General features: G+C 44.3%; 1 protein-coding gene across 2 annotated transcripts in view; it reads right to left on the bottom strand.

Moving 5' to 3' along the window:
• Positions 1-6,503, bottom strand: part of ELF1 (E74 like ETS transcription factor 1) — an 88,224-nt gene that overhangs the window by 81,485 nt on the left and 236 nt on the right. The gene's annotated exons all lie outside the window — the stretch shown is intronic.

Here is a 6,503-nt window from a genome sequence, read left to right on the forward strand (position 1 = left end):
CAAAGTCAATAAAGCATTATCATTAACTTCAATGAACGTAGGAATAGGCACAAGGGCCAAACCCTAGAAGACTCTATTCATATTCTTTTCCCAAACACACACATCTCAATACAGCAGCTGAGGAAAATGTTTTTAGAAATCACATTTGAGACAAGTACTTTGGTGCTTAAGTATATCCAAATAAGCGGAAATACTCGTATGCATGTTTTTGACAAGTCTAGAGATAATGATTTACAAGAACTTAGGCTTCTCAAGTTTCAGTTCTTCTCAATAGTAAACCTTCCAGTGATGTCATTCTGTACAGAAAGTGCAATTAGTTACCTTAAAATTTTCAGAGGATGTTTGAAAGTGTGAATGAAAAAGACCAAATTAAGACCATCGTGTGAAATATGGAACGTCAGATCCTGGCATGCTTTTATGTACCATTTACCCTATAGTAGGCATAATAAAATAAATTTTCTAAGGAAAGAAATACTTTAAGTATTGAAGTATATTTACTCTGGTTCAGCTGCCAGAGGGAAAAAAAAATGTGTTTGTTATATTAAAAAGAACGAGCTATGGAATTATAAAACATCATCTCATAACTATCTAGGTTCAAGTGCAGTTCCCAGGCCAAATTAAACCTTTAGCTTTAGCATGAAGCTGTCTGAAAAGAAACTTGGTAAGTAATACTTCGACTTGATTTGAGCAGCCCATCGTGTGTTTCAGGTTACGAAATTAATTCACCACCATAACTTCTGTTGTTTTAGCAACTGCTGGTCCTGCTAGCTTGCCAAGCCACATGCACACATGCCCACCTCCTCGTCTCCAGCGCGCCCGTCTGCTTGCAGCAGGAGATCTGGCAGCAGGAGAGGCTTGTCCGAAGGACAGCAAGGTGCTTAAGGGCAGGGTGGGCTTCAGGATACTGCAAGCCCTCAGCAGGTCAGTTGTAAATGGTGAACAATGCCTTGTCTGCTAAGTGGCAGGGGAAATTTCTCCATCCCTAAATACAGCAATCTTTTTTGATTGCTGAGCGAACAAAGGAGGTACATCAACCTGCAAATACAAGACAATTCTCTGTACTGACAGAGCAGTAAGGGAGGAAGGTGAGTACCCAAAATCCTGTCTCCAGCTGCAACCAGATGTTAATGCTCTTGAGGAAAGCAAAAAGTATACAGTCATTCATCATAATCCCAGAAGTGAAATTAGGCATGAAGAAAGAAAAAAAAAGGTTCTCCTGAACCAAAAGAAAACTGGCCAACTTCTGGAGCATGCCATTTAACTGTGATGTCCAATGTAGCAACAGGTGCTACAATACACTGACAGCACTGCAAATAATCTTGTATTCTTGATCTGGTGAAGAGCACAGGTGAACAGAGCACAGTCCTTTCCCTCTCTACATGCACTAACAAAGTGCCCCATAAAACCAACCCAAAGCACTTCTTTGAGAAGTGAACGTTATCTCATTTTAAATACTCCCAGCAACATTAAACTCATTAAAATGTTTAATTACCCTCATTGCTACTTAATATTTCATTATACAACACACCTAACTTCAGCTCCTAGACATGTTGGATGTCTCAACAGGGTCATACAATTTCCTTACACATGTGTAAGACATATACAGGCATCATTTCACCTCTCAGTTTCCTCTGAACTGATAAACTGCATTATAAAGCTTCTTTTTTAAACCCTGGAACACTTTTGTTGCTGTGCTCCTACTAATATTTCACATCCTTCCTCATGTGAACAGCGACACCGGACGCAGACTCAGAATTCCAGTGATCTTACTAATGCCGTGTCCTTTCCCATTCCTATGCACTATTTTTATTGCTGTATAGCCAAAGATCACACTCTGTTGACAGGATTACAGTGAAAACTCCCATTGAGATGATTATCCACACAAATTCTTAAACCTTCTTTCAAATTACCAGTTTGAAGACAGTCTCCTATCCTGCTGGTGTAACTGCATTCCTCATTCCTTAGTAGCTGGCTGCATGAACTACGCATTCTGCTGGATGGGAACTAGCTAAAACCGTGATTTGGAGTACACCACACTAATAACCTGTACCACACACAAACCTGTATATCATCTATTGGTAAAGATGAGATATCATTGCAAACACTGTGAATAGAATGGTATTCAACAGCGTTGCACCAAGACCCAGTCCCTGGGGGACCCCACAAGAAACAGCTGCACTCACACAGAAGAAAGACACGCCTAAGTTCCTCTCTAAACTAAGATTTATGAAGCAACTTTGCCAATGTTTGTGGTATTTATTCCACAGTGACTCCATGGCACAATTGTTTTCAACTCACACTTCACTGCAAAGTTAATAGATATATCAGGGACACAATATAGGGTGAGTCTGCTACAATTGAACAGTTGATGAATAGCTTAGGAATTTGGGAGATGTGGTTTTCTACAATTCAAAACTCTGGGAAGCAATTTGCTCCAGTTCTACTGTAAATTGGTCTTTAACAATTGTTAAGTCATTCTGAAAGATTCAGAACTAGTAAGCCACAGCTTGTTATTTATTTCAGAGGCTCCATTTTAAAGTTTTCAATTTTTCAGCCAGGAAAACAACAATGAATAATATGAGTAAGTAAAAGCATTTGTACAATTGACTGAAAAGTTTTAGGCTCTCTATTAAAAAAAAAAAAGACAAAATACCCTACCAAACTCAAATCAACCGGGTGCCAATTAGTCAACTGGGTAAGCTATTAATTAATATTACAGTTGAGCAGTGTATTTAAAAGCACATAAACATACACTGGTATTGGTGAAGCTTGTAGCACTGCCTATGAGGCAGTTGCTGAAGACTTCTAATGCAAGATGCTGCTTTCAGCTGCTTGTAACTTGGCCAGACTTGGACTGTTTGGGTTGAAATTTTCCAAGTTGAATGTCTGCCTCAGGCTAAGTTTTGTTCCATGTGTTGTAAAGGTTGCCTCTGAGGGAGGGGTGTAAAAAGAACAGAGATTAGAAAACCTCAGCCAAAATACTTCAGCTGTTTTTCAGAACAAGACTGGGGAAAACACTGTCTTTCAGTATTAACAAAAATGCTGGCAAACTTGTTAGAAGGTTATAGTGCCCTTTCAGCTTCGGGTAACAGATTTGAAATTTGACATGAGGGCTGGAGCTGCTATACTGAAGGTATGCCTTTTGCTGCCTCCATGAAAAATCCGCACACATTTGGTCAAACTGCTGACGACAAATTATACATTATGCATTTTCAGTAGATGCTCACTAGGCCACATCCCCATTCTTCACAACTCCTCATGCCCATCAGACTACATAGGCCATCCCCTCAAGCACTCAGCAACTTTTCTCCCAGCTCCTACCCAGGAAAGGACTGCAGCTCAGATAACCATCTTCAATTGCATGTAATAATGGGAGCAGGCTCCAGACTGTCCATGTAGTGGCCAGTTGACGGCAAGAAGGTGCCAGGCACTTGGGATGAGAGCTGGAGCCCTGCTTCTCCTGCCCTTTCACTGCCCTGTCCCGTGGGTCTTCACAGCAACACGAGGCTGTAGAGCACCACAGAGAAGGACCAAGGAAGATGCTTAGTGCAAGAACCACAGAGAGCAAGGAACGACATGACAGGGTGGCAGAAAAGCTGAGGAGTAAGGCTCCCTCCACAGCAAATACAACAAGAAGGTGAGGGAGAAAAAACGGGCACAAGAATGACTTGAGACTAGGAAGAAAGAAAAAAAAAAACACAAGGGGCTGGAAAAGGAATGCAACTCTCTGTGCAAGGAGACTGGGAACAGGGAGATGGGAAGTACAGAAGCAAAGGAGGAGGAGAAAAGGAAGGCAGATACAAGGAGACAGCGTGAGAACGAGTCAAAGGACTGAGACAAGCAATGGCACATGAGGGGCGCAGACAGAGCAGGAAAATGCAAGATCCCAACGGCACGCTCTCCTCCAGAGTCTGGGACACAGCCCAGGATTTCTGAGCCTGGCCATTCCCTCCCTGCCTGCAGACAGCTGCGAAACAAACTGGCAGAGCATAACAGATCCTCTCCTGCTGGCCTGCACGCAGCCAGGACCGACCACTGTCGGTCGTGCTCAATGGAGAGCTCAGGCAAGTCTCGTGTGTTACATCAGTAACCCAGCTGAGGAAGGACGGGAACACACATGCATTGCTCCAGGCTGCCTAGCTGCTTATCTTATCTTTTCCTAAGGGGAAGAAAAGTTAGGAAATGACACAGTAAAAGCAGTTTAAAAAAAAATGTGATTAGCACTGTAGAATTGAGGACCTATTAGAACTGAGTAATGGTAATTAAAACTGTCTCCCAGTGCTCATATGCATGGAGGTCAGCCTGTAATTGTGACTGACCTGGTCACATTTTCTTCCTGACAGAAGCTTTGTTATAATTAAAGCGCAAATTCTCTTTTTGCCCTTGTCCTTTAGAGCATATCTGCACCATCGAACCAGAGAACAAATGAATTCTTTTCTCCCAGGTTCTTCAGTGGTTCTTATCACTGCAGTAATCCATAAAATAAAGGACACTGATCCACAATTTTCTGAAGACAGGAAACTAAGATATGAAAAAAATCAAGTAAAAAGCTGCAGACACTGAGCGAGCAATTCTGACGATCGAGACTTGCATTTCTACCATGCTTAGTCCTACTAAACATTTTCTGCATGTTGAGAACAAACAGTCATTGACTTTTGTTCCACATCGGTGAGTTCAGCACGACTGCAAATCAGACTCAAGACTCAAGTCAGGCACCCAGAAAAACAAATGGCCTGCGTGAGAAAATGGGAAGTTTAGGTAGAAATCCTACGGGAACAGCAGGGGCCGCAGAACCCTGTTCTCCAGCTATCTCAAGCACGACAATGCCTCTCCCTCTTTATGTAATCACCTGCCTCATCCACCATGCCACGTCTCCTGACTTCTGCCCGGCTGGGGGGTCCCTGCGTGCCGCTGCCATCAGCCTATACGCCCCTGGCTCAGCACCAGAGCTGGGTGGGAAGCGCAGTGGTGGATCACCTCACGTCAAATGGCATCCCGGTGTGCAGGCCCGGTGCAGCCAGACGAGCACGGCACCTGATAGCTTCTGAGCACCTCACTTTGCAAACTTGCAGAGGAGAGGAAGTAAATGTATAGAATATAGAGCGTACACAGATCAGCTACATCCACTGGGTGGCAGGCACGTTTCGCAGGATCAGGATACATAGGTACAGAGGTATACAAACGAAGCCTCTTAAATACCGAGCTCATTCTCTGTTTTGGAAGCAGCAACTGAACAGACAGTAAAAATTAAAAAATATAAAAAAATCCCACAGAGCTTTGGTAGCAAAGTTACCATATTCTGCTTTTATTTTAACACTGGCGTCTTGTCCACAGCTTTGGGGCTTTCAAAGCGCTGGTACAACTCAGCAGGCTGCCCAAGCTCTGCGGGTACGTGGTGCCCCGCGACTCCTCTGAAGGTGGGCACCTCACGATGCCCCCATGGCCTCCGTTAAGAGGCTTCACCAAGCCTCTCTTGAAATAATTAAGACACTAACAGCGACCCCAAAGCGTGCAGAGGCCGAGCTTTTAAACCCTTCCCTCACCTAGCATACTTGGCAGGAAAAAAATAAAAAATAAAACACAAACCAAGTTTGGGCTAACAGCTGTAAATGCATCTACGTGCGTGAGCAGCGAAGTTTTAGAGTTCAGCGAAACACAAAATCCAGTATTTTCCACGGATTTCCACTTCACATCTAAGCAGAATCGTCTCAAAGTTTGCTTAAAAGATGTTTCTGGAGAAGAGGCCGTTGACCAAGTTTCAACCCAGCGCATATTTTTATAACCAAGTTGTAAACTACATAAAAAGTACACTTATAATGGAAATGCTGACAAACGCATAACTACTGCAGTTAGCTATGACAGCCTGACCGCAAGCCCTCCCCTTCAGGAAAAAAAAGCAAAATTACTTCCCCCCTCCTCTTACGACGGCAAGCTGGGGGCAGGGAAGAACGCGCTGGTACCCCCATTTAATCATTTTTATTAGGAATTTAGTCACTTTTTTTTTCCCCCCTGTTTATTATCCACATGTTGAATTCGCCACCCCCGTTTTTTGCAATAAACAAGCAGAGGGCCTTTTAAATTCATGACTCACTGCCCAGGCTTCCCCTCCACCCTCAGCAGCAAACAGATTGCCAGCTGCAGTCGATGAATTAAGATTATTATTATTTTTTTATTTTTATTTGGTCTTGCAGCAGTTGCAGTTGGGCAACACTTCACACAGTACCGAGGGGGCAGGAGGCAAAAGCGGGACGGCTTTTCTCGGAGGGAAAGAAAGCAGCGGCCGAGGGGGGCACCCAACAGACGAGCCCCAAGGCGGCGGGGCGAGGCTGCCAGCAGGGAGGGAAGGGCGGCGGCGGGGCGAGGAGGACGACGACGAAGAGGAGGAGGAGGAGGAGGAGGAGGAAGAAGAGAAGGGAGGAGAAGCCAGCATCCGCCCTCTCCCGCGCCCCCAACTCCGCCAAAAGTTGCCAGGGGGTTGCCGGCCCCTTCTCCGTGACCCCCTC

This window comes from Cygnus olor, chromosome 1 (assembly GCF_009769625.2).
Source record: "Cygnus olor isolate bCygOlo1 chromosome 1, bCygOlo1.pri.v2, whole genome shotgun sequence".
NCBI lineage: Eukaryota > Metazoa > Chordata > Aves > Anseriformes > Anatidae > Cygnus > Cygnus olor.